Below are 27,971 nucleotides of genomic sequence, written 5' to 3' on the forward strand. Positions count from 1 at the left end.
GGAGGTCTGATGATGTAGTCCATACAGGGGAGTTTGCATGGTGGAAAAGAGGGGAGAGTGGACCTGAAATGATGAACACAAGCTCTCATCACTGCTGACTTGTCCTGCCTTGCAATTACATGACACCATGTGCCAAAATTCTCTTCAAATCAAAGTGAGGAGTGAGGTGAGCCCCTTCCGTGGTGCTCATCTTAAAGACAGTGTCTAAAATGTTAAATATCCACAATTTCTACATGAAAATGAAAATTCCTCCCTAATTTTACGTTAAGGGGACCAGTACTTATGCATTCCAGAATTACTTCAAGCAGAAAAAGAAAAAAATTCAGACTTTAAATTATCACCACTGGTTGACAGTTAAAAATCTACAATTTACTTCTAACTGGGTGCTAGTGACTAAAGTAAAAACATCAATTGACCTACTCCCAATGACTTAATTTAGTATAAAATTCCATTGCACTCTCCAAATAATGCAGACCACTAACTTCTGGAAGAGTAACTCCTGTTCCTTTCTCTTTCCAGTTGCTTTAATTCAAAGAAACCTACTTTATCCTCTTCCCCATCCTTAATGCATACACATGTATTCCTTCTATTACCAAAGGAATTCTTATATGAAAATGTAGGTTCAATGTTATTTCAAAAGACAATTGTGCCATCTATTACATCTAATCCTAAACTATAATCCTGCTATTTCTAAATACGTGGTATGTTATTTCTTACTATGTTCCTGGTGTCCTTCAGACTATCTGTCTCATGTAGAAGGCTAATACATTCCTTGTGGTTGAGATGAAGACGGAGAGTCCAGCATCCACCAAAGCAGAAAGAAGCAGTCAATAGATATTTTAGGGTTTGTGGACGCTACCAGGAAGGGGTGGAGAGGGCAGAACAGAAGCCACCTCGCCCGCTGCTTTTGGCATCACCTCCCCAGGCCGCCCGATGGGGCTCCTGCTGGGAGCGGGACCCTGGAGCTGGATCCAGCACCGAAAGCTGCCACCGCCCAGGACGCGCCCAGCCAGGTGGGCGGGGCGCAAAGGGAAGGGAAGTACCCGGATCTTGGAGCCGCTCCGCCCACCCAGCGTGTTGATGGGGCTAGAGACCAAGAAGCCACAGGCCCTGCTGTTCGACTGTGGAAGTTCTTGCACTTGGGCATGGACCGGAATCTTTACTGGCCCAACTGACGTCATAAGCTGGGTTTCGAGAATGTGATCGCCGAGCTGGTGTCTACGCACTCCTTAGACAAATATGGATCTGCAGCCATGCCCTCTCTGAAATCAGCAACTGTGTGATCTACAAGTTCTCCACGGTGTTCCGGGCAATTCCCCAGGATTTCGTTGGGGAAATTCTCTTTGCCACCCTCAGCTGTCTGCACATGTGATTCTAATGTCTTTTGTAAAGACCTGCTTAATGGTCCTGCCTGCAGTGCAGACAATATGGAAAAATGTAACAGATGGTGCCATTGTCCCATTGTGTCCAAGCCCAGGACCATTTTCTCTTCTGTCAGCCTGCAAGTGAGCCATGGCTGATCACTTCAACACCAGAACCTGAATTAGCATTCCTTTGAATATCCTCATAGGTGACATATATTCATTGAATGAAGAATCATTTATTTTCAAAATTGCCAGAACTGTGAATGTAAAGGATGATGGAACTGGAATATTACTGGGGACCAAAGCTAATGAATGATTACATTATGAAACTCACATCCTCTTCAAGGTAGATGCGAAAGAGAAATTTCAAAACTGCCTTAGGCCATTGCAGCATCTATGGAAAAGACGCATGATTATTCCTTAAAGAACTACCACTCATTTGGCTATATAGATTCTGCTGTGTTAGTTAAAAAGTCAGTATCATGACTTTATAGTTACACCTTGCATTTAAAATGTTTCTAAGAATGTTTGGAGATGTTGATGAGCCAAAATTATTTTATTAATTAAATATCTATTTTAATAAATCATGTATCATCTTTTCAAACAGTACAAATATACACACACAGTGATTCAAAAACTTTCCATTTTTAACAAGGATACATATGATTTCCCTACTCCTAAACAGTACTGATTGCTTTCAAGATGAATTTTTATTCATCTTTATTCATATTTTCTGTTAACTATTTTATTTATAAGATTCAAATTCTGTAGGAAGCAGGTCCAGGTTTCGTGTACAAACATGTTGGTTCTTTCACTGGGGCAGTTGGGCAGGTAAGGGAGATTTCTTCCGTGTCCATAATAACTTTTCTAATCTCCCCTAAAAAAGAGAGAGAGAGAGAGAGATTTTAATAGTCATACAAAATCACAAACCAAAATATTAAATTTTTCGTTTGGTTTCATAGCCCAATATTTACATTCCACAGTATCTCCTGCTATGCATTGGCAATTCGTACCCTACTAATAATTTGATTTTACTTCTACCTGAAGTAGAATTAAGGGTCTGCAGTACAGTCCTCTTCTTTTACACAAATGAATTTGGATAATCCATATATAAACATGATAATCTACATACTGCTATAACTATAAATATTTGTGCACCAATTGCAATATTATGATGATAGGGAAATTTTTAAATATTCCTAAACATGTTTGTATAACAGGAATATAATAGTAACGTAACTATTATTTCCTGACACTGCTAATTCAGAGTGCATGGATCATCTGTTTCTTTTGTGTGCTCAAGCAAGGACACAGCTGGAAGAGAATTTCAAATGATTAAACAGGGCACATAAGGGCATTCCCTGATTTTTCAGTTATATAATATTCATATGTAAGAGGTAAAACTATCAGTTTTATTAAACAGTATTAAGTAAAAAGTGCAAAGCACAAAGGTTTATTCTTCCTCTACTGGAGTAGTAAAAAAATGTGTCATAATCTAATTATTGGCATCATGAAAGTCATTTACAAACAAGCTAAGTTCTTATGATAAATATGCATGGTAAATCAGTATACTTCAGATCTCAGTATAAGGATAAAACCTGAACTGAAACTAATGAGTGGTTTGTACAACAGTTAAGGAAACATATTTAATATGAAAATTCAACTTTAAAACATGTATATGAGTAACTTACATAAAAGCTAGGAACACTATGTTCAAAAATAAGTAGGCAATAGTTTAGCCTAGTTTTTCCAACTGTAAAGTGTGAGCAAGATAATAGTGTTTTTAAGTGTGAATCCATATAAGGCATTGATACTTCATGTACATATTACAGAAAATAGATACTTCTGTTTTTCTGAATATGAAACAGTAATTTCAGAGCTCTGAGAATTCATCATTTCTGATGACTCAGGAAGAGAGATTTTACCTGGACTATAGGGTGTGGGTCTGGTTCAGTTGGCATCTGGTCAGTTCTAAAATTCAGAGATTAGGGAGGGCGAGGGTGAATGGAATTCTCTTGTTATGGTTTGGAAGTCATAATAATTAGTAAAGATATGTCCAAATATTTGTCATACTGCCAAGGACAGAGATAATTCTTAACTATAATGTAGCTATTTTTATTTGAGTGTATAAGTAGACCTTAGCTACATAAAAAGAATGTTAAAAGGAAAATATCCTTGCATCTCTTGCATTTCTCCCATTTTCACTAAATATTCCATATCATAGATTTACCTTCTCTGCGCCTGAGGCATTAGAGGAGACGGCAACAGACCAGGGTCCCTCAAGAGAAGAAAACTCGTGCTGGGCCCCCCCCCTTCACTCACCCACCCCCCGCATTCCCGCACTGGGGCTCCCTCAATTAATCCCCTGAATGTGCCCAGTAAATGAGCAGATCTGGGTCCTCGCCAAGGAGCAGGATCTAGAATTCTCTAGAATTGCACAGCATTTAAAATGTATATTTCATTTACTGCGTTTGGCATTTTCTGTACCCCAAAAGCACAAGTGTTTACTGACAGTATAAGATTCAATTACAGTCCGGTTTAATTGACTTCGAAGTTCTAGTTTAAACTACAGTAGAATAATATGGATGGGAATAAAAATATAATAGAAAAGGGTTGTCTGTAAGTACATTTACGTGAATAACACCAGTGGTCGATAAAAGAGATGTCTTGTAGTCAATGTTATTTTTTCTTTTCCTAAAACTGCACATGGCAGAACTGTCTATATTTTGTGGCACACTCATGTTCAGGGTCGGGTCTGCACTTGGGAAATGATCAGCTGTGTAGGAGTCAGCATAGCTAGGTGACAATGTACTTAAAAAAGTGAAGTAAAAATCTTAATGTTTATTAAGATTTTACTTCTTGCTCAAAGCACATGTTCGTTTCAAGTTGTTTTGGCTCTTTTCCATATTGTCTGTATTTTAAGGTCAGTTTCACTCTGTAATAATATTGATTATGAGGTAGAGAGAAATTGAAACAAAATATAACAAACCACATGATGATGACTGTTCTGTCTTCTTCCTCAAAGGTCCTCATGTCATTCCTGTTTGCATTTCATTGGCCAAAACATTCCACATGACCCTGAATCCCAAAGAAAGTGCCAATGAAGTTTGGGGTCTCTCTCAGCTGCAAGGGCACATGGCCACCTCTACTAACTTTCTCTCCTCATTTCATAAGGCTTCCTGGGGGCGTTTTTTCTTCGGCATCCAAAGGTCTCTGGCCGTGTGGGCTCTGTCAGCACTCCTGTTGCTGCCTTAGCAATGTGAAATCTTCAACTCATTATCAGGGGGGAGGAGGTCTTCCTATTATTTAGATCTTCTTTAATTTCTTTAGCCACGTTTCATAATTTTCAGGGTACAAATCTTTCACTTTCTTGGTTAAATTTAGTTCTAAGTATTTTACTCTTTTGGATGCTTTTGTAAATGGAATTATACATTAATTTTTTCTTTGCTCATTGCTGGTACATAGAATAATTTCATTAATTTAATTTTATTTATTTTACTATATTATCTTTCTAAATGTTGTGCATCAGAAGAAGCATTCTCACTGGAATTAAGAAAAGGGGAAATATGGATGCTGGATGAAATAGAGAAAGGAATGAATCATCCTACCTTTTTTTTATGACTCTCTTGTGAGCTAGGCATATTATAAGCACTGCATTCAAATTTATATCATATTTGATTATAACTTTATTCTCAGTTCCCAAAATGGTTAATCAAAGAGATAATTTTTTAAACAATAACATTTTGTAGTTTCCAATTTATGATTTTCATCTATATTTGTCCAAATCCAATATTGATCCTTTTTATTTTTTTTTGACCAAAGAATGCTGGCTCTTACTAATTCCATTTACTGAATAGTCTTCTTTACTAAGCACTGAGAACATGAGGACAGGAATCATAGCTTTTATCTCTGTATCTCATCCAACTAGGACAAGGCTTAGAATATAGTAGGTGCTGAATGAATTTGAAAATGTATGATGTGAAACCACAAGGAAGGCTGAATCTGTTTACCTCATCTTTTGGAATGTGTTACAGGCCTTACTATAATGTACTAGCAAAAGTCTTTTATGGTACCTACTAATTTTGAGGTAAAGAGTCATCTTTAAAACTAATTTTGCAAATTTACTGTTGAATAGGGCAGTGAGTAGCAAAATCTGAATCTGGGTTTTCCACATACATTCAGAATTTCAGCCATCTAGAAGGTATGTAAAAGTAGATAAAGTCTTGCAAGTCATAGAGAATAAAAGCATATACTTAGCTAAAATATTATATATATATATATATATACATATATATATGTTACACAGTGCTGACACTTTCTATAAACCTCTAGATATATTAGTCATTATTTGTATCATTGATGCTATGGGCATTCCTTGCTTGTTTACTATTCAATGAAAAACTCAAAATTGGGCTTCAACAAATAGTCATTTCAATAAAAAACATAAAAACATGTCTAGGAGAATGATATATGGTTATATGTAAAATTTTCAAAGAACTTTGTCTTAAATTTACAACATTTTCCTTTTTTCTCTTAAATACCAAAATGTCTGTAAATCATCAACTATTGCATTATACGTTCTTAACTCAGGTATCTCCTCTGTTTATCCTGTGTTTACAACAGGCCAAACCTGGAAAAAATATATATATATAATTATTTAAGATCATTTATTAAAAAACTCTGAAAGCTTGGCACGACTTTCTCCGGGGACTCACATTTACAGTTGTGTGATGAGAGGGTAGATCACCTTTACCGTGTTTATGGGATTAGGAGGACCTATTAGTGTAGCGTGGAAAGCATATGGGCAATTGAGTTTTTGGTGAGATCAATGCCAAAAACTCAAGCTTAAGGAGGAGTGGGTTTTGGAATTACAATGAATTATGATCAATTCTGGAGTTCTAGATTGGTGTTTCAGAGGAAAATGGTGATGGATGTTAATGAAATCATTTGTGATCTCAGTTTCTGTAGCTATATAAAATAGTTTGAAGCTGTTAGGCACCGCAGAAAGGCCGTGTTCTTTTAATCTATTCCTGTGGGTATAGACCTGTTACAGGTGGGACATTTTGATGATTTCAGTTGAGATGTGTCCCACCTCATTCAAGGTGAGTCTTAATCCTCTTACTTGAGTCTTTTTAAAGGATAAAAGAGATTAAATTAAGGTAACTGTATGAAGAAAAGCCCAGAGAAGTTAATAAATGACCTGCAGAAAGGAGAGGAACCCACTCAAGCCGGTAGGTGAAAGCAACAAAACCTGGGAGGGAAGGACCAGTAGATGCAAGTAAGCAGCAAAGGAGATTGAGAACAATTCACAAAAATCAGGACTTTAGCATAGTTGAAGGAAAGGAATGACGGAAGGATAGGAGACATTCAGTAAATGTATTAACTGTATGATCCAAATAACTCTGTCTTCTCATTTCCCCTCTTCAATTTACTAGCTGCTTGAAGAATCAGCTCAAGCATCACTGGTAAGAGGGCACACCTGCCATCCGCTGGTTTTTCCCTGCATAGTACCAAGTTGATAGACCCTTTGCATATTTAACATTCATTTTTTTCCTGAGTTTTCTGCAAAGAGAAATAGAGCAAGTGTTAACCCATTCCAGTCTATGTGTCTGGAACAGTTTATTGGAGAGTTTTTCCTTTCTGGATCTTATCCTTCTTACTATATATTTTTTCAATTTTTTAGAGAAGAAAGGGAAGTCCTATGGCTTTAATTTGATATTTAGTAAGTGTCCTGATTTTTTCCACAGATCTTATTACTCCAGAATAAAATCTAATTATGATAATTAAAAATGAAAATTAGGATTGAGTGAATTTGACAAATATGTTCATAAACCTTGCATACATATGATTTTCCTGATATTGGAAAGGCTGAGAAAATTAGTCTAAATTCTAAGCATATCAACATAATAAACAAAGTGGGTCTATTTCTGTATCATGAGAAGGGTTCAATATTAGGTAATATTTTAATAAAGTTACCCATACCTATAGAAAAATTAGATGACAAAGGGGATATGATGAAAATGAAACTATACATCATGAACCAAAAACCCCTAAAATATAAGTAAATAGACATTTTATTAGTATATTAATATTCATTTCAAGTGTATATGTCAGCATAATTTTAACAGTTGCAAATCCTGTAAATCTTAGCTTATATGAGCAAAACAAGAACATACTATCACAATTCCTTAATATTGTCTGGATATACAACCAATACATTTAAAAAGACAAAGGAATTAGTGGTTAAAAAAACTGTAAATCATAGAATGATTTCCAGGTATTAGAATTGCTTACTCACAATAACAGTTATGAATAATAAACAATTCACCAAAATATCTAGGAATCCAAATGGACAGCTCCACAAAGAAGGGAGAGGTCACAGATTCATGAGGATCCCACTACTACTTCTAGCACACAGAAGATAAGGAGAGAAAATTTCTTCAGGAACAGTCAGTCTAATCCCATGTGTCCTCCACCACCCAGCCACCTCATTCTTTATTCCAAGAGCTTGAATTCATGGTGTGCTTCAGAGGAAATGACATTGAGGTATGTGGTGGGTCTTGGGATACTGAGTTGATTTAAAGCTATTCTCCCAGGAGGGCCTTTGCAGGAGCACAGAATAGTGTCTTTTCCCCTTGACAAAGATGCCCCAGACATTTGCTGAAAGTTCTCTCCCCAATTCTTTAGGGTAAAGACCCAGTTCACTTGCAGTCTGAGTGAGAGGAGTCCTGTGAGGAAGTTGAGCCCTCAGACTCACTGTCTTCATCTTCATCCCCACTGCTGGAATCTGAGGACTTAATGCCTTCATCATCTTCCTCATCCTCCTTAATTTCTTCCGACCCCCATGAGGAGTGGTACTCATCCAAAATAGACTCTGATGAATGTGTCCCTGGAGCCTGTAGTCCCTGGCCCTCTCCATGTCTTCCTGGCAGGCTCTTCACTGATGGGGACTGCAGAGCTGTCCACCTGAACTTGGGGCTCGGGCCTCCCATCACGTCCATGTTCTTGCGCTTAGCAGAGGTGGATTCTCTGTACGCAGCATATTCCTTGGGAGACAGACTCTTGAGCCAAAGATCCATGTCCATCTTGTACTGCTGTTGCAGCTTCTCAGCCAGTTTCTCATACTGTTTCTTCAGGCTCTGTGGAATGTGCTGCCAGCATCTTCAGATCTCCACCATGCTCTCTCTCTCTGACATATGGTACAAGTCACTTCTTGCCCACAAGTCCTCATGAAACTTGTGGTATCCGTTCATTGGAGACTTCGTGGGCTCTCCATAGAATTTCATCTTTTTGGCAAAGTCATTAGTTTCTGGAAGGGACCTCATTTCTTTCACATTTTCCTTTTGGGTTTGGGCTTGGTGCTTGTTGAGGATATCAAGTGTCTTGGAATTCTGGAGTATTTCAGGATGTTCTTCCGTGAATTGAGCAAGTTTTTCCTTAAATTCCTGTTTCTCTCTCTGGAAATCTTCAACGTATTTCAGCTTCATCTGCTCTGGGAGCTCCTTGTATTTCTTGGACAAGACCTTGGTCAGCTCCTGCCTTTTCAGCTCAGGGTGCATTTGGGATAACTCAGAGCACTTCTCTTTGTAGAAGTGGAAATAAGCAGTCAAGGGCTTCTTGGGAAAATCTGAATGTTTTTTCTTTTTTTTTTTTTGCTTTTGCAGGGATTTTTCACAAGTTCTTGAGCTTCCAGGACTAATTCTGTTAATGTGCGAAGCTTCCTCAAATTATGAGAAAGCTCTAGCCATTTCACTTTGCATATTTCTCCAGAAAATTCTTTAAAAGCTACTTTTTCCCAATCCACATGAGACCGGGTTGTTTTAAACTTATATTTGTCATCGGATGGAAGGTTATTCTTCATGAGTTCCAGTAACATCAGAATGTCTTCTTTGGACCAGTGGATTTGGCTTTTAGGCAATGCCATTTCTAGGTCTCTGAACCACTAACACGGTCCTAGAACTCGAGGAAATCAAAATGCTTCACTGAAGACTCGGCAGTTGTGTTATTTCTGGAAATCCTGCCGAATGTGTGATATAAATCTCCTAGGAGAAAAAGAAGGAATGTTACTCTTCTATAACATGAGTAAAAAAAAAAAAACCACCTCGCCCTTGGAATACGTCCCTTCCATAATTTACCTTTAATTATTTAAAAGGAAAATTGCCCATCTTCTAAGTTGAAAGTTATGTTTACCTTTCATTTGCACTCTCAAATATTGCCTCTCCCCGCCTCAACTTGCCCCCATCCCATCCCCCATAGTTTCCTCAGGCTTGACTTAAATAGACAAGTGACTGGCTTCTCATTCAAGGGCCTTAGGATAAGAGAAAGGCCCCAGGAAAGGTGAGTAAAAAATTCAAACGTGAAGAGAAATGGCTAAAATGAAAAAGAATGGCCCAGATGGTCATGACAGAAGGTGCAGTTGAGGAGCTGGAAATAGGAATGAGACAAACCAAGGATGTCCTCACCCCAACAAAATACAGAACAAAACCAAAAAAATAACATATCTCACTGTGAATTTGAACCTGAAGTAAATGACTGGTTTATAGATTTTCTGGACTCTGTGCATCTAGTTAGCTCTATACTTCTCTCTTTAGATAGCAAGGATTTAATGAGAATTACAGAGCATTTCCAACATTTATGTGGAAACTGCTTCTTATCTGTAAACTTCAATGAAAGTTTTACCTCCTTCAGAAAGCCCTACTTAGAACACCACATACAGGAACTTAAAGTAATAGCACGTTTGATTCCTACTATTTCCCATCTCCGTTTATCTTGTTACTAATCTTGTCTTTTCAAGTCGAATATCTCTGGCACATATTTCCTCTAGTCATGCCCCAAATTCTCATAACTCCTTCAGTATCATTTTTAGGATAATCATCCATTTTAAGATGAAGCTCCACAAAAAAAAAAGTTCAAAAAATTAAATAAAACATTAAGTAAAGCCACATTTATATAATTGGAGGGTGAATAAAAGAAGTGTGACATGGGGCCCCCAAGGGTGAAAAGTTATTGAAGAAAGGAAAGTGCACATCAGTATCGGACTTAAAAGTCAAAGAGAAGGTGAACTTCTGAGTTGAATATTTGCGAACATCATTTTGAGAACTATGTGATATTCTCAGTAGAGTATAAAAGATACACCCTTAAAGAATCAATTTAAAATTTTTTCTGGATCAGTGAAGAATTAATAATTGTAATAATGCAAAATGAGATTGTTAAAGTAAAATTAAAAGCCATAATTGAAGTAGAAGTTTGAAAAAATATTGTCAAGATATTATACTCCCATTATGTAGAAAACGCACTTGGGGAAGCTTTTCTATAATGAGGATAGAAAACTGCAAAGGAATGAAAACTTTGAAATACATGAAGTGTTGAGAAAAGATATTAAACTCAAAAGCTATTGAGTTTTAATTTCAACAATGAGAAAAAAGTACTATTTTATCAATGTCCTTAGAAAACTAAGAATGCAGACAAGCTAAAAGAACTGAAAAAGTAATTAGATAAAATTATACACGACGAAGTAGTAAAAAGATATAAGAAACAAATAAATCCATACATTGCATTTATGTATTTACAACTCACTGTCATGATTCAAGAAAAAATAAGTTGTTTGTATTAAACTTTCAACTATTTTATAAGTTATGATTGTGTAAAATAAAAAATCAGTCATAGTCTAAGAATATTCTAATATTAGAAATGAGATGCATTATATTTGGAAATTGAATTTAGAAAGGATGATTTGTTTTCTTTTCAATTATTCTTTAAATATATGATGATGCGTGTAGAGCAGTGGAAACGAAAATAGAGTTGTGTTGTGTGGCATTTTATAAGCCAGGCATTTTTCCAAATTGTAGTGGGTTGAATAGTGTCTCACAAAAGAAAATATCAAAGTCCTAACATCCAGTACCTGTGTGAATGTGATCTTATTTTGAAATAAGATCTTTGCAGATGTAATTAAGGATCTCAAGATGAGATTATCTTGGATTTATGGTTGGCCCCAAAAACAAAGACTAGTGTCCTTATAGGAGGGAGACTTGAGACACAGAGACACAGGGAAGGTCATGTGAAGACGGAGGCAGGGGTTGGAGTTTTGTTGCCACAAGCCAAAGAACCCCAATGGTTGCAAACAGAAACCAGAGCCTAGGAGAGAAGCATGGAATGGGTGGCTATTCCCTCAGAGCCTCAGAGGAAACCAACCTTATCTTGGACCTCAGGCCTCCAGAACTACGAGAGAATAAACTTCTGTTGTTTTAAGCCACTATGTGGAAATTTGTTATGGCAGACCTAGGAAACTAATACACATGCTTCACTCACTCTCATTTTCTCCCTCATAACTTCATGAGGTTGGTTTACCATTATTATCTCATTATATAAGTGAGGAAACTAAGACAATTGAGAGTTTATATAACTTGCTAAAGTGGAGCAGTGCGACGGTGGCTCAGTGACAGGATTCTCGCCTGCCATGCCAAAGACCCGGGTTCAACTCCCAGTGCCTGACCATGCAAATAAATAAATAAATAAATAAATAATAAAAATAATAAAAGTGTAAACAACTCAAATGCCCATGAACTGATGTTTGGATAAATATAATGTGGTGTATGAATACGATAAAATATTATCCAGATAAATGAGCTACTGTCACAGGCAACAAGGGCTTGAGAACATTACCTAAGTTAAGTAAGACAAACACAAAAGACCACATATTGTATGATCACATTTCTGTGAACTATCAAGAATAGGCAAATTCACAGTGACTGAAAGTAGATTAGTTTTGCCAGGGCCTGGAAGGAAGGGGAAATGGGTAGTGAGTACTAATAGGTATGGGGCTTATTTTGTGGATAACAAAAATGCTCTGAAATTAGATAGTGGTTATGGTTGTACAAAATTATGAATGTATTCACTGAATTGTACACTTAAAATGTTTGAAATGGTGAATTTTACATTATATGCATTGTGTTTCAAGAGAAAAAGAACAAATCATCCTTACTAAAAAAAAAGGGATCTTGAAAATGAATAAAAGATTTTGTAGATTAAAAATACTATAGCAAAAATTAAAATTGTCAACAGAAGATTAAGAATAAAATTCAGAAAGTAAAAAACAATTTAAAAAGTTTAAAAAATAGATGTTATCAGTCAAGAAAGCAGGAAATAGAAACTAATGCAGATAGTTCAGGACCCTTTAATGAGGGGCTACTCACAATGTTTCAGCAAGGCAAGCAGAACACAACAAGGGAGTGAGGCACCAAAGTCCAGCCACAGTGGGAAGCTACTTCCTTCCTAAGCCTGAGGAGGGACAAATGATCTCTAGTTGAATTTGAGGGATTAGCTGATATGTCTATAAATCTTGAGAAGACTTTTCAGTTCAAAGAGTTTGGGAATGAGTTTGCTATGGGTTTAGAGAAAAACAGGCAAATGAAACCTAAAAACTCCCAAGAAAATAAGAATGTTATAAGAAAAAAGTTAAATTTTTCACTTCTAATAAGGTCAATAGAATAAACATATTATTTGAAATCACATACAGCCTAACAGGGACTATCTCTTTTGGTAGACCTATAAAGAAGGCAATGTATCTCTCCTTAGGAGTTTACAGACATGAATACCAAGAGAAAATTTCTATTATGAGGAAACGTGTAGGTAATGTGGGAACTGAGAGGTGAGAACACTTCTCTGCACTTAACTTTCAACATTCATACACAGAAATGCTCTTCCTACTACAAATTGATAGAACAACCTGAGAAAAATTACTGCAGATACACAGATTATCTATGTAAACTAAAATCAGTCACTGAAAGTGCTTTATTTTATTCTATGATAAAGCTCTACTCCCATCTATCTCTTATACAAAATAATTGATCAGCATTGCATTCATCTTTGGCTACAACCTTTAGTTCTGAAAATTTAAACAACTGAATCTCCTTTTCTCTTTGCTATGAATGCATTGAAATAAACTTAATGTAAAGCTCCACATTGTTCATAATAGAAGAAAAATATATTCCACAATCATATCAGACTAATATCAAAAGTTCATAATCATCTGGAAATAATCAAGTTCCAAAATAAAATTACAACCCCAGTGTCATCTAATACATTGTGTTTTAAAACAAATGACTGGAGATCATCAGAATTGCCACTTATAAACCAGAGTGAGTGCAAAGATTCCTCTCATTTCTGGTAATTCAGCTTCAATGTGCTCAGCAATGTCACATTTCTACGACCAGCACCGATTCCTGGATTGTTACTGGCCCCTTTAAAGACCAAAGCTGCAGCCTTAAGCTTCTAAAGAGATATTTTTCATATTCTACAACAAGGTTTTCAATTAAATTTTTGGTATCATGCCGTGATAGGACTGCATAATATCTGGCACTGCTTGTCAAGAAGTTCACAATTCGTACATACAAGGATCATAAAATAACAGAAAAGATCATATTAATTTATAAAATTCAATTAATAGTAGAAATTAGCATTCTATAGTTTGAGTAAATTATGTAATTAATTTTTATTAACTAGACACATTACCATCTGCTTGAGAAAGTCTAAGCCTGATGAGTGTTAAATTGAAATTCTTTCTCATTTTTAAAAGAAAGACATGCAAATTCATTTATTCAACTCTGTACTCACCTGGATAGTCTGTAAATAGTCTCACCAGCACATATATACCATGTTGGTTCTGCTTTCCTGGAGAAAAACATGACTAATAAAACAAGAGGGTATTATTTGTAAAAGAGTAAATAAGCAAAATGATTAGTTAGCTTTACAAAAAGTACAAATACATGACAAATTTGGATTTTTAAAAATCATAGTGTATCAGTTAGGTTTCTCTAGAAAAACAATCAATAGGAAATATTCATAAATGTAAAATTTATAAAATTAACCATATGAACGTAGAGTCCAAAATCTGTAGGGCAGGCTGTGAAGCTGATGATTCCGATGGAGGGTCTGGATGAACTCCACAGGAGAGGCTCACCGGCCGAAGCGGGAAGAGAGCCTGTCTCTTCTAAATCCTCCTTAAAAGGCTTCCAGTGATCAGATTAAGCATCACTCACTAAAGAAGACACTCTCCTTGGGTGATTACAAATGGAATCAGCTGTGGATGTAGCTGGCATGATCATGACTTAATTCTATGAAATGTCCTCATGGTAACAGACCGGTTAGCACTTGCCGAACCACTCAAACAGGTACCACCACTTGGCCAAGTTGACACATGAAACTGACCATGACAGTACACCCCTTGTCAGCTTGGCAGTTATACTCATCACCTTAAACCATACCTAATTTCTAAATAGAAAATAATAAAAGACACATTTTTTTCACCTAACAATGCTCAACTGTCCTGCATATAACTGGAATCACAGTAATCTCTCCAGAATAGTGTGTAAGTCCTTGGGTAATACTCATCCTTAAACTTGATATCTTACAACTTAAATAGTATAACATGAACAAAACAGCATTACAGTCCTCGTTTCTGTAACTGATCACATGGTCGTAGTTCATATTTATCACTACCTTCTTCCACTACCCATTCCATGTTCTCTTTACCCTCAGCCAGGACTTCAACTGGCCATGATTCTTTGCCTGGTGGGGTGACCCAAACCTTTATTCCTGAGGTTTCAGAGCCATTGGTAGCCCTGCCTGGATTGGGTTATTGCAGTTTTCCATTAATTTTAGTCACAGGGCATGGTAGTACTTATAGACGCCCTAGGGGATCCCCTATATTCCAGGAAAACTCTTCTTCACCTCCTTTGTTTAGTTGCAGACCTATTTCCCCCAGATAGTCAGGATCAATCACCCCAGCCAGTAATGTAATCCCCTTCTTGGCTTGTTGATCCAGGGGCATGAGTAGCCCAAAGTTACCAGGTGGCAGTCTTAGATTCCAGTTCAATGGAATCATTGTTGTTTCTCCTGGTGGAAGCACTCCCCATTTTAAAACTAAAACCTGTGGACCAGCAGAGCTCAGGGGCATGGGGACAGGAAGCAAAAATTTTCCTAGTGGACCACTAGGGGTAATAATGAGTGGTGCCACACCCATTTCCACCCCTTGGTTCTTGGACCCATGGATCCTGGCTATGGAAGAAACAACACCATAAAGCAGATGCCGATTCAGAGCATACACAGTTTCTTGGAGAACATTACCCCAGCCCTTCAAGGTACTGCCACCTAGTTGGCACCATAATTGAGCTTGCAAAAGGCCTTTCCACTGTTCTATCAATCCAGCTGCTTCTGGATGATGGGGAACATAAGACCAGAGAATTCCATGAGCATGTGCCCATTCCTGCACTTCATTTGCTGTGAAGTGTGTTCCCTGATCAGAAACAATGCTGTATGGAATACCATGATGATGGATAAGGCATTCTATCAGCCCATGGATGGTAGTTTTGGCAGAAGCATTGCATGCAGGGAAAGCAAACGCATATCCAGAGTATATGTCTATTTCAGTTAGAACAAATCACTGCTCCTTCCATGAAGGGAGTGGTTCACTGTAATCAACTGGCCATCATGTAGCCAGCTTGTCACTTTGTGGAATGGTGTTCTAGCAGGGACTGTGTGAGTCTCTGCTGCTGGCAGATTGGGCACTTAGCAATGGCTGTAGCTCAGTCAGCCTTGGTCAGTGGAAGTCCATGTTGCTGAGCCCATGCATAACCTCCATCCCTACCACCATGGCCACTTTGTTCATAAGCCCATTGGGCAATGACAGGAGTTGCTGAGAAAGAGATTAACTGGTATCCACAGAGCGGGTCACCTTATCCACTTGATTATTAAAACCTTCCTCTGCTGAAATCACCCTCTGGTGCACATTCATATGGAACACAAATATCTTCGTGTTTTTAGCCCACTCAGAAAGGTCTATCCATATACCTCTTTGTCACCAATTTTCCAATTATGGTCTTTCCAAGTCCCTGACCATCCAGCCAAACCATTAGCAACAGTCCATGAGGCAGTATACAAATGCAAAACTGGCCAGTTCTCCTTCCAAGCAAGATGAACAACCAAGTGCACTGCTCAAAGTTCTGCCCACTGGGAGGATTTTCCCTCGACACTGTCCTTCAAGGACACCCCAGAAAGGGGTTGTAGTGCTGCAGCTATCCATTTTCGGGTGGTACATGCATATCATCCTGAATCATCAGATTTCTCTTCCTCAGTCAATTCACTGTAAGGAACTCCCCAAGAGGCCATAGCTCTGGTCTGGGAAAGAGAAGGTAATGTGACAGGAGTGGAGACCATGGGCATTTGGGCCATTTCCTCATGTAACTTACTTTTGCCTTCAGGACCTGCTCTGGCCTTATCTCGTATATACCATTTTCAATTTATAGTGGAGTGCTGCTGTGCATGCCCAACCTTATGGCTTGATGGATCAGACAACACCCAGCTCATGATAGGCAACTGAGGTCTCATGGTAACTTGGTGGCCCAAGATTAAGCTTTCAGTCTCTACTAAGGCCCAGTAGCAGGCCAAAAGCTGTTTCTCAAAAGGAGAGTAGTTATCTGCAGCAAATGGTAAGGCTCTGCTCCAAAATCTTAAGGGTCTGATTTTGTGATTCTCCTAGAGGGGCCCACCAAAGGCTCCAAACAGCATCTCTATTTGCCACAGACACTTTCTAAAACCATTGGATCTGCTGGATCTCATGGTCCAAGTAGCAGAGCAGCTTGATTTGCTCAAGCAATGATACCGCATCTGAAACAGCAGCTGCAATTGGAGTTACCACCTGGTTGAGCTTACGATAATCCACGGTCATCATCCAAGACCCATCTGTTTTCTGGACAGGCCAAATAGAAGAGTTAAATGGAGATGTGGTGGAAATCACCACCCCTGCATCCTTCAAGTCCTTAAGAGTGGCAGTAATCTCTGCAATCCCTCCAGGAATCCGGTGTTGCTTCTGATTTACTATTTTGCTAGGTAGGGGCAGTTTTAGTGGCTTCCACTTGGCTTTCCCACTATAATACCCCTCACTGCACAAATTAGAGAGCCAATGTGGGGATTCTACCAGTTACTCAGTATGTCTATTCCAATTATGCATCCTGGAACTGGGGAAATAACTACAGAATGGGTCCGGGGCCCTACAGGACACATTGTGAGATGGACCTTAGCTAAAACTCCATCGATCACCTGGCCTCCATAAGCCCCCACCCTGACTGGTGGGTCAGAGTGACATTTTGGGTCCCCTGGAATTAAGGTCACTTCTGAACCAGTGTCTAATAATCCCCCAAATATTTGATAATTTCCTTTTCCCCAATGCACAGTTGCCCTGGTAAAAGACCATCACTCTCCTTGGGGAAGGCTTGGAGGAAGATTAACAGTATAGATTTGTGGCAGTGTAACAGGGTTCTTCCCCAAAGGGACCTGACCTCCCTTTCATTCAAGGGGCTCTGGGTCTGTAAATTGTCTTAAGTCTGGAAATCGATTAAGGGGCCATGACTCTGTGTTTTTATAATTCAAGTTAGACTCCTGTTCACTTGACCTAGAACTCTTTTGTTTATACAGCTCAAACAAGAATTTAATAGACTGCCTATCTATTATATTTCTATGTACACCATGATTTACTAGCCAATGATGCAAATCTCTGCGAGTTAGATTATTTTGACTCCTGCTTTGAGTTTGCTGTCTATTATAATAGCCATGTCTGCCCTATCTTTGGTGATTAAGTGCTGCCACCTGGCTTTTGCCAATTCGGGATCCAGTCATCCCCATTGTGTTTAAGGATTCCAGCTCAGTGACAGCAGTTCCTACAGTAATAATATCTGACTGACAGAGAAGTGCAACCACAGATCTCTTCAGGGATGATGGTGCTAGTCTCACAAATTTATTTCTCACTGTTCTGGTAAAAGATGCACCCTCTGAACATTCCTGGGGTATAAGAGCAGGTTTTGCATGATAAATCCACTTTAACATTCCAATGTCTCTAAGCCTCTGGATTCCCTCATCTACATTATACCAGGGCAGTTCTGACATTTCAACTTCAGGTAATTTCGGCCACCTTTTCATCCATCTTTCAGCCAACCATCCAAACAAACTGTCAATACTTTTTCTAACCCTTCGAGCTATAACATTGAATGCAGAGTCTCTGCTTAGTGGGCCTATATCAATAAATTCAGTCTGATCCAGCCTTATATTCCTCCCACATTTATTCCACACCCTTAAAATCCATTGCCACACATATTCTCCTGATTTCTGTCTATATAAATTGGAAAACTCACACAGTTCTTTTGGACTATAATGTACCGCCCCATGTGTGATACTTTGTACCTTACCTTTAGGTGCCTGTTGGACTTTAGTTATAGGTCAGGAAGAAATGAGGGGTGTGGGGGTGGGACATGAAAAGAATTAAAAGTATCTTCCAAGCCATTTGCTTCAGGGTCTTCATTTGCAGTTTCATCTGGTGAAACAGGATTAATCACTCTAGGGCTAATTCCTTCAGGTGGAAGATGGGTGGCAAACTACTCAAGGCAGACTTGAGGTGGGGCAGTTATGTCCTCAGGGCAGACTATTACAGGGTTATCTAGAGAAGACTCAGCATGAGTAGGGTTTCACCTCTCCACCGACATCATTATCAATCCATATGTCACCATCCCATTTTTCAGGGTCCCACTCCTTTCCAATCAATGCCCTCACTTTAATGGCAGATACCATGCAACATTGAGATTTCAGTTTACATTGTAAAGTTGCTACTCTAACAATAGGATTCTGAGTCTGATTTTCAGAGATCTCAAGTCTACGGCTATAGGAAATAAGATTTCCCTTCAGGACATTCACAGAAATGTCCACATCTGTCAGATGGCGTTTAAGCTTCTCCTTTGAAGCCTTAAGCCCATCCAGGAAACTCATTAATGTATACAATGTATATAATGACAATCAGCCAACATCTCTATACTTACTATTTCCACAAAACTCTGTAAAAGTCAAAAACATTATCCCCCAGAATGTGGCTTCATACAAGCAAAGCATCAGAAAAATTGAATGGTGATATTTTGACTATCTCTTTTGTCAACTCACTCCATGGATTGTCAATGCCATTCTGATTATGGGAATCAGAGTGCTTAGTGCCTTTGAGTCCAGTCAGTTTAGAAAACCATTCATAAAAACCCATTTATAAGATTCTGTTTCTTCAAAGGGGCAAATACTGTATGGTCTCAGTGATATGAACTGACATTGGTGAATAAACTTGGAGAATTTCATTGGTAAGAGAGACCTTCAGGAGATAGAAATAGGGTAAGATATTGGGTAATTGGAGCTGATGGGATACAGATTGTGCAACAGGACTGAACGTAAAAACTCAGAAATGGACAGCACAATACTACGTAAATGTAATACAATTATGTTAAAACACTGCATGAAGCTGAATGTGAGAATGATAGAGGGAAGAGGGCTGGGGGCACAAATGAAATCAGAAAGAAAGATGGAAAATAAAGACTGAGATGGTATAATCTAGGAATGCCTAGAGTGTATAATGATAGTGACTAAATGTGCAAATTTAAAAAATGTTTTTGCATGAGAAAGAACAAAGGAATGTCATTACTGCAGGGTGCTGAAAATAGAAGGTAATTAATATTTAAAACTTTTACCTTATGTGTGAAACTAAAACAAAAAATGTTAATTTTGCACAAAATTTATATTTTGACTAGTACATTTCCTAATATAACTTATGTAGATAGCTTAATTGAACACCGTAAGTACATGGAACCTTGAGTAGGACATAGGATTTTGTTGGTTTGTCTGAGTGATGCCCTGATAAATCCCAGAGTGATTTGAACAGTGAATAAAAAAATATTTGCAAAGTCCCCTTCAGAGAATGGTGAGAAAGGGGGAAAGTTCAACTTCCCCAAGTTGAATTCTTGATATTCTCACAAGCAGTGCAGACAACCAAAGCCCCTTCTTCTGTGTGACTGAGACCAGAGGATTATAGCCACATTGTTAATGAGGAGGGGTTCTAGGAACTGTCCTCATCAAAGCACCTGAGTGTGGTGGATGCCACCTGGCTGATCTTGAACACTGTCTAGCAGTGATAGTTTAGCAAGTCCCATCCTATCAGTTAAGTTCTCCAAGTCAGTGATTGCCTCATTGGCCAACCAGAATATCATGTTCATGCTCATGACCCTATCACACTGCCTTGATCCAGTTGCTCAAATGGGATCTGCCTTTCTTCACCCACACCTTGTTCTTAGAGTTCACCATCATGTATCAATGGCGAGATGATAGCACCTGACAACCTCAGCATCATCAAGGGCTTTGGAAAGACCAAATGGCTCAGAGACTTGTTACCCTTCCTTGGTGCAGCCTGAGCAATGGGTTCTGCACTACAGGCTTGGAACTCAATAAGCTGCCTGCTGATTCCACACTCCTCATGGACACCATGCTCCACTACAACTGATAGGCTAGACCCCATGGCCGCCCACAACAACACTGACCACCTTCCCTTCACCTCCTCCCACTTAAGATCTACATCTCCCTCATGATGAGCATGCAGACCCAGCAGAGGTTTCCTGGCAATTTGTTGTTCATGAGTGCATCTAGAGAGCTCTGGAAGATGGTGCTATTTATATGATAGCCCCTGAGATTTGTCAAGTATGGAATTAGGGCCCAGCTCTCCAAGCCCCTAGCTGTTGCTAACTTTCTCCCCTATTTCCTCAGTACTTTCAAGTTTGACCATGGTCTGGTACCAGAAGAAAACATCAATGGAGTCATCAATCAGAAAATCTGGAAGTCTGTCAATCAGAAAACCATTAGAAGGGCCTCTTCCACTCCTGCTTATCTACAACCCAGGTCTGTCCCCGACTCCAAAGATTGTTTTTGCAGTGCTGCTCAAGAGACTGGAAAGTCAGCCCCATGGACCACAGAGAAGGAGCTTCTGGGAAACTACCCCCAATTATAGACTCCTCCAGGCCTGAGGCTCAAACCAAGGCCTCCTGGAATTATTGGTGTCCACTGAAAGCAAAGGCCAGGTCAGCAGCCTGCCTCTGAAATATGGAATCAGATGTTGGCTTTGTGAGCAGAGTTTCTGTGAGGATAAGGGAGTCACTCAACTGTGAGAAGACAGGAGCTGGGACCTTTTAAGAAGGTTTCCTAGATATTGTGTTGAGGCAGGGTGAGGACCTAAGGAGAGCAGCAGCCTGCCACTTTCAGAGAAGGTTGTCTGAACCAAGAGGCTTGGCTGTGGTAGCAGTAGGCTTCAGAAGAGTGGCTGGGGATGTCATGAGGGGATTTGAGACCTGGGAAAGCTAGGTAATGTTTCCTCTATTTGGAAGCTCATTCAGCTTTTCTTTTTCCTTCTTCTTCTTTTGTTTTTCAAATAGAGGCAGAAGGACAAGTTTCAATGTCTTTTTTTTTTTTTTTTATGGAAAGAAGTCACAATGCAGCTGTACCCTGCAGCTTTGATAACCATGCCCTCTTATTAAAGTTGCTCTGCCTGGGAAGGTAAAGGTTAGGGCTGTTGCCTGAGGCAGCCTGTTGTCTGTACCAGGAGGGGGCCTGAGGTGAGAGCAGAAACCTATGTCTGAGCATCCTTGAGCAGCCAGTGGATGAGAGAGTTTGTGGTCTTGATATAAAGGGAGTTCCAAGGTGTTGCAACTACAGGGCAATACCTTCCCAAGGAGCTAGAACACTGGATTCCATGCATGTACACACCTGTCTATCTTTATGTGTGCACATTTGTGTGTGTGACACAAGTTAGTGTGTGTGTTTGTGGGCATGTATGTCCAGAGCCCAGATCTGAGCTAATGTACTGGCTAATTCAGTATTTGGAATCTTCAGTAGTAGTCTTATATGGGCCACATGTACAGAGATGATTAGGTGGGTGGGTGGCAGGTCTTGAATGGGGCCCTGGCCTCAGAGTGATGAGGGACCACCAGGGAGGTTGCCCTGGAAGGGTGGCCCCATCAAACTTTACTTCTTAAAATTACTCTCTGGTGGGGGAAGTCATCCCCAGAGAATGGTTTTTACTTTGCAGAGGCCTGACAGCCCCCATCCCTGACAGTCCATACAGCCATCCCTGAATGGGCTGCACCTACCACTGCTGAAACCTTGGAAGCACCTGATTGTGAAGACAGTATTCAGAAGGAGAGGTGGTGGGTGCCAGTGCAATCTACTGGGGCACTGGGGGACTGTCCTGGAAGAGCTTCCAGGAAAGTGGAGACCCCGTGGAATTCAGGGCCTAAGAGTTTGAGTTGGATGTGGTTTCATTCCCACCACCTCAGTCCACCTATTTAGAAAATGACGAAGGAAAATTTGAGCAGGGCTGGCTCCAAAACAGTGGAACCTAAAAACAAAATCAATTTCCAACCTCCCTCTTGCTCCAGCCCAAATCATTTCTGCTGTCCTGAGAAGAGTGTGGGTGAGCATTGGATGCACAGGGGGACTCTGAAAGGCCTCTTTTGAGAAGCCATTTTTTGAAGGGTTAGGGGTCTTCCTGCCCACAGTCCAACTGGACCCTCACCTGACATGCCATACCCCTTGTCCCCCGCAATGGTGCTTACATAATTTCCCAAGGTCTAGGGGAAAGGGAGAATGAGGCAATCCTAACCTTCCTTTTCCCAGGGGCCCTCACAACTTATTTTCTTTTGGGGAAGTACTTTAGTTTGCTAAAGCTGCAATATGCAATGTACCAGAAATGCAGTGACTTTTAAACAGGGAATTTATTATGATACAAATATATAGTTCTAAAGCTGTGGAAATGTCCAAATTAAGGCACCAATGAGAAGTTTTCTCCACTCAAGAAAGGCTGATGCCATCCCGAACACCTCTGTCAACTGGTAAAGCATGTGGCTGGCATCTGCTGGTCCCTTGATCCTGGGCTCCATTGCTGTCAGCCTTTGTTTCCCATCAGGGTTTATCACTTGGCTTCTCCAGGGCTGGGTGTCATCTTTTGGCTTTCTCTTGCTCTCTCCATGTTCTGGCTTATTTAGCTTCTCATGGAAAGGCACACAGTAACATCTGCTGGGCTCTGTCTGTCTCTGGGCATCTGCTCTCTTTATCGGTACTCCAGGCATCTCCAAACATCCATGTCTCTGTCAGCTCTGAATCAACTCTTCTCCAAGCATCAGCATCTGAGGTTTCTCCAAAATGTTTCCCCTTTCAAAGAACTCTAGTAACCTAATCAAGACCCATCAGAATGGGTGGAGTCACATCTCCATCCTATCAAAAGGTCATACCCACAACTGGGTGTTTCACATCTCCATGGAAATAATCAATCAAAGGTTCCCAACCTAAACAATAGGTCTGGGGGTAGGGGGGTGGGGGAGAGGATGCAAAGGTAGCTCAGTGGTGGAATTCTTGCCAGCCATGCAGGAGATCCATGTTGAATTCCAGGCACATACACCTCCCCAAAACAAATGAACAAGCAAACAAAAAATTCAACAAATGATGTTGCAATAACGGGCTACTTACATACAAAAAGAATGAAATGTGACCCATGCCAGTTAGCATATATAAAATAAAATAAAACAAAAACGGTGTCTGGCCCCACAAGATTGGATCAAGATTAAAACAAGGCTTTTCTGGGGTACGTAATAGTTTAAGATCAGCACAGAAAGAAATACAAAACACTTGAGATTCATGTACTTCATGATGGAAAAGGAAAAAAAACCATAATGTCACCCCCCCAATACAATATATTTTGTACTTTGTAAAATGTTAATTAGAATGGAAAAAAAAAATCTTGGGACTAAGCTCCTTGGAGCTATCCATGTAATGACTTGGTGGGATTCTTCATATTTTTAATTTATATTTTATTTTATTCTGATCTTTTAGTAAGGAGAATGAACTCTTTCTGAAAAGGAAAGGCAAATTTATAATAATATTCTGCCAAGTACATCTCTCACATAAAACTCAAATATTTAAGTAGGTGTCTGAATATATAACTAGTTTTATATAAAAGAGGACACATTCCATGTGTGCTATCACATCCACAAGTTATTTGAACGAGTCAATGTGTTACTTATTTATACTTCTGATACAAATTCTGATTAAATGTTAACATATTCAATATTATTAAAAAATCAGAATCATCCATTACATTAATGAAAATGTATTCAATTCCTTGAGATAGTAAATAAGTCAAGTATCATTATTCAGCTATGGAATTTGAAAATAATGAGAAAAGATAATTATACCCAATACTCTGATAGTACAAAGTTCATACCTGGGCACACACTTCTGAGGTATTTGTATTGGATTAATGTAGGACATTTTCAAAATATGTATTAAAATCCTTAAAAGTATGCCAGCAACTGACCCAGTAATTCTAATCCTAGAAAAGAATCCTAAATAATGTATTGGGAACTGCCTGGCAAATACGAAACCTTACCTCAAGGCTTTCTCTCCTACAGATAATTCATACACATTGCAAAGGAGAAACATTTTATTTTTGGTTTTGGTTTTCTTTTTTTTATTATTAATTAAAAAATAATTAACAAACAAAACATTTAGATATCATTCCATTCTACATATATAATCAGTAATTCTTAATATCATCACATAGTTGCATATTCATCATTTCTTAGTACATTTGCATCGATTTAGAAAAAGAAATAAAAAGACAACAGAAAAAGAAATAAAATGATAATAGAGAAAAAAAAAAAAACTATATGTACCATATCCCTTACCCCTCGCTTTCATTTACCACTATTTCGAACTGAATTTATTTTAACATTTGTTCCCCCTATTATTTATTTTTATTCCATATGTTCTACTCTTCTGTTGATATAGTAGCTAAAAGGAGCATCAGACATAAGGTTTTCACATTCACAGAATCTCATTGTGAAAGCTATATCATTGTTCAATCATCATCAAGAAACATGGCTACTGGAACACAGCACTACATTTTCAGGCAATTCCCTCCAGCCTCTCCACTACATCTTGAACAACAAGGTGATATCTACTTAATGTGTAAGAATAACCTCCAGGATAACCTCTCAACTCTGTTTGGAATCTCTCAGGAAAATGTAGGGAGATATCTTATGAGTCTTATAATTGGAGGCGGGTTTATGGACCTTACACCTAAAGCAAGAGCACTGAAGAAAGAAATAAATAAATGGGAGCTCCTCAAAATTAAACACTTTTGTACATCAAAAGTCAGCCTACACAATGGGAGACAATATTTGGAAATGACATATCAGATAAAGGTCTAGTATCCAGAATTTATAAAGAGATTGTTCACCTCAACAAGAAGACAGCCAATCCAATTACAAAATGGGAAAAAGACTTGAACAGACACTTCTCAGAAGAGGAAATACAAATGGCCAAAAGGCACATGAAGAGATGCTCAATGTCCCTGGCCATTAGAGAAATGCAAATCAAAACCACAATGAGATATCATCTCACAAACACCAGAAGGGCCAATATCAACAAAACAGAAAATGACAAGTGCTGGAGAGGATGTGGAGAAAGAGGCACACTTATCCACTGTTGGTGGGAATGTCAAATGGTGCAACCGCTGTGGAAGGCAGTTTGGCAGTTCCTTAAAAAGCTGAATACAGAATTGCTATAGGACCCAGCAATACCATTGCTAGGTATCTACTCAGAAGACTTAAGGGCAAAGACACAAACGGACATTTGCACACCAATGTTTATAGCAGCATTATTTACAATTGCAAGGAGATGGAAATAGCCAAAATGTCCATCAACAGAAGAGTGGCTAAAAAAAATTGTGGTATATACATACGATGGAATATTATGCAGCTCTAAGACAGAAAAAACTTATGAAGTATATAACAACATGGATGGACCTAGAGAACATTATGCTGAGTGAGACTAGCCAAAAACTAAAGGACAAATACTGTATGGTCTCACTGATATGAACCGACATTAGTGAATAAACTTGGAATATGTCATTGGTAACAGAGACCATCAGGAGATAGAAATAGGGTAAGATAGTGGGTAATTGGAGCTGAAGGGATACGGACTGTGCAACAGGACTGGATACAAAAACTCAGAAATAGACAGCATAATACTACCTAACTGTAATGTAATTATGTTAAAACACTGAATGAAGCAGCATGTGAGAATGATAGAGGGAGGAGGGCTGGGGACATAAATGAAATCAGAAAGAAAGATAGATGTTAAAGATTGAGGTGCTATAATCTAGGAATGCCTAGAGTGTATAATAATAGTGAAATGTACAATGTACAAATTTTAAAAATGTATTTGCATGAGGAAGAACAAAGGATTGTCATTACTGCAGGGTGCTGAAAATAGATGATAATTAATACTTCAAAATGTCACATTATGTGTAAGACTAAAGCAAAAAAATGTTTATTTGTTGCAAAATTTAGATTTTGACTAGAGCATTTCCTAATTAACTCCTGTAGATAGTTTGATTGAATGTCATAAGTACTTGGAATCTCAGGTAGCACATGAGATTTTGTTGGTTTGTCCAGAGTGATCCCCCGATGAATCCCAGAAAAATCACATGATCATCTCAATTGATGCAGAGAAGGCATTTGACAAGATTCAACATCCTTTCCTGTTGAAAACACTTCAAAGGATAGGAATACAAGGGAATCCTTAAAATGATAAAGGTTTGTTGAAGTCATCTATTTCTTCTTGAGTCAGTTCTTCCAAGTGGACAGTTAATTCCCAAATTTTTGCTCTTTCTTCTTTTTTGATATAGGCATTTAGGGCAATAAATTTCCCTCTTAGCACTGCCTTTGCTGCATCCCATAGGTTTTGATATGTTGTGTTTTCATTTTCATTTGCCTCGAGATATTTACTAATTTTTCTTGTAATTTCTTTCTTGACCAACTGGTTGTTTAAGAGTGTGTTGTTGAGCCTCCAGGTATTTGTGAATTTTCTGGCACTCTGCCTATTATTGATTTCCAATTTCATTCCTTTATGACCTGAGAAAGGGTTGTGTATGATTTCAATCTTTTTAAATTTGTTGAGACTTGCTTTATGACCCAGCATATGGTCTATCTTTGAGAATGATCCATGAGCACTTGAGAAAAAGGTGTATCCTGCTGTTGTGGGGTGTAATGTCCTATAAATGTCTGTTAAGTCTAGCTCATTTATTGTAATATTCAAATTCTCTGTTTCTTTATTGATCCTCTGTCTAGATGTTCTGTCCATTGATGAGAGTGGGGAATTGAAGTCTCCAACTATTATGGTAGATGTGTCTATTTCTCTTTTCAGTATTTGCAGTGTATGCCTCACATATTTTGGGGCATTCTGGTTCAGTGCATAAATATTTATGATTGTAATATCTTCTTGTTGAATTGTTCCTTTTATTAGTAGATAGTATCCTTCTTTGTCTCTTTTAACTGTTTTACATTTGAAGTCTAATTTGTTGGATATTAGTATAGCTACTCCTGCTGTTTTCTGGTTGTTATTTGCATGAAATATCTTTTCCCAACCTTTCACTTTCAACCTATGTTTTTCTTTGGGTCTAAGATGTGTTTCCTGTAGACAGCACATAGAAGGATCCTGTTCTTTAATCCATTCTGCCAGTCTATGTCTTTTGATTGGGGAGTTCAGTCCATTAACATTTAGTGTTATTACTGTTTGGGTAGTACTTTCCTCTACCATTTTGCCTTTTGTATTTTATATATCATATCTAATTTTCCTTCTTTCTACACTCTTCTCCACACCTCTCTCTTCTGTCTTTTTGTATCTGTCTTTAGTGCTCCCTTTAGT

The 27,971-nt window shown here is 38.6% G+C and overlaps 3 pseudogenes; 2 read left to right on the forward strand and 1 right to left on the reverse strand.

The window, feature by feature from the left end:
* The window catches only part of LOC143645099 (tripartite motif-containing protein 43-like), a 601,918-nt pseudogene that overhangs the window by 130,630 nt on the left and 443,317 nt on the right, over nucleotides 1-27,971 (forward strand).
* Nucleotides 934-1,520, forward strand: LOC143643874 (caveolin-2-like; annotated as a pseudogene).
* Nucleotides 8,066-9,288, reverse strand: LOC143643875 (upstream-binding factor 1-like protein 1; annotated as a pseudogene).

Source organism: Tamandua tetradactyla, chromosome 8 (assembly GCF_023851605.1).
Source record: "Tamandua tetradactyla isolate mTamTet1 chromosome 8, mTamTet1.pri, whole genome shotgun sequence".
In the NCBI taxonomy this organism is placed as follows: domain Eukaryota; kingdom Metazoa; phylum Chordata; class Mammalia; order Pilosa; family Myrmecophagidae; genus Tamandua; species Tamandua tetradactyla.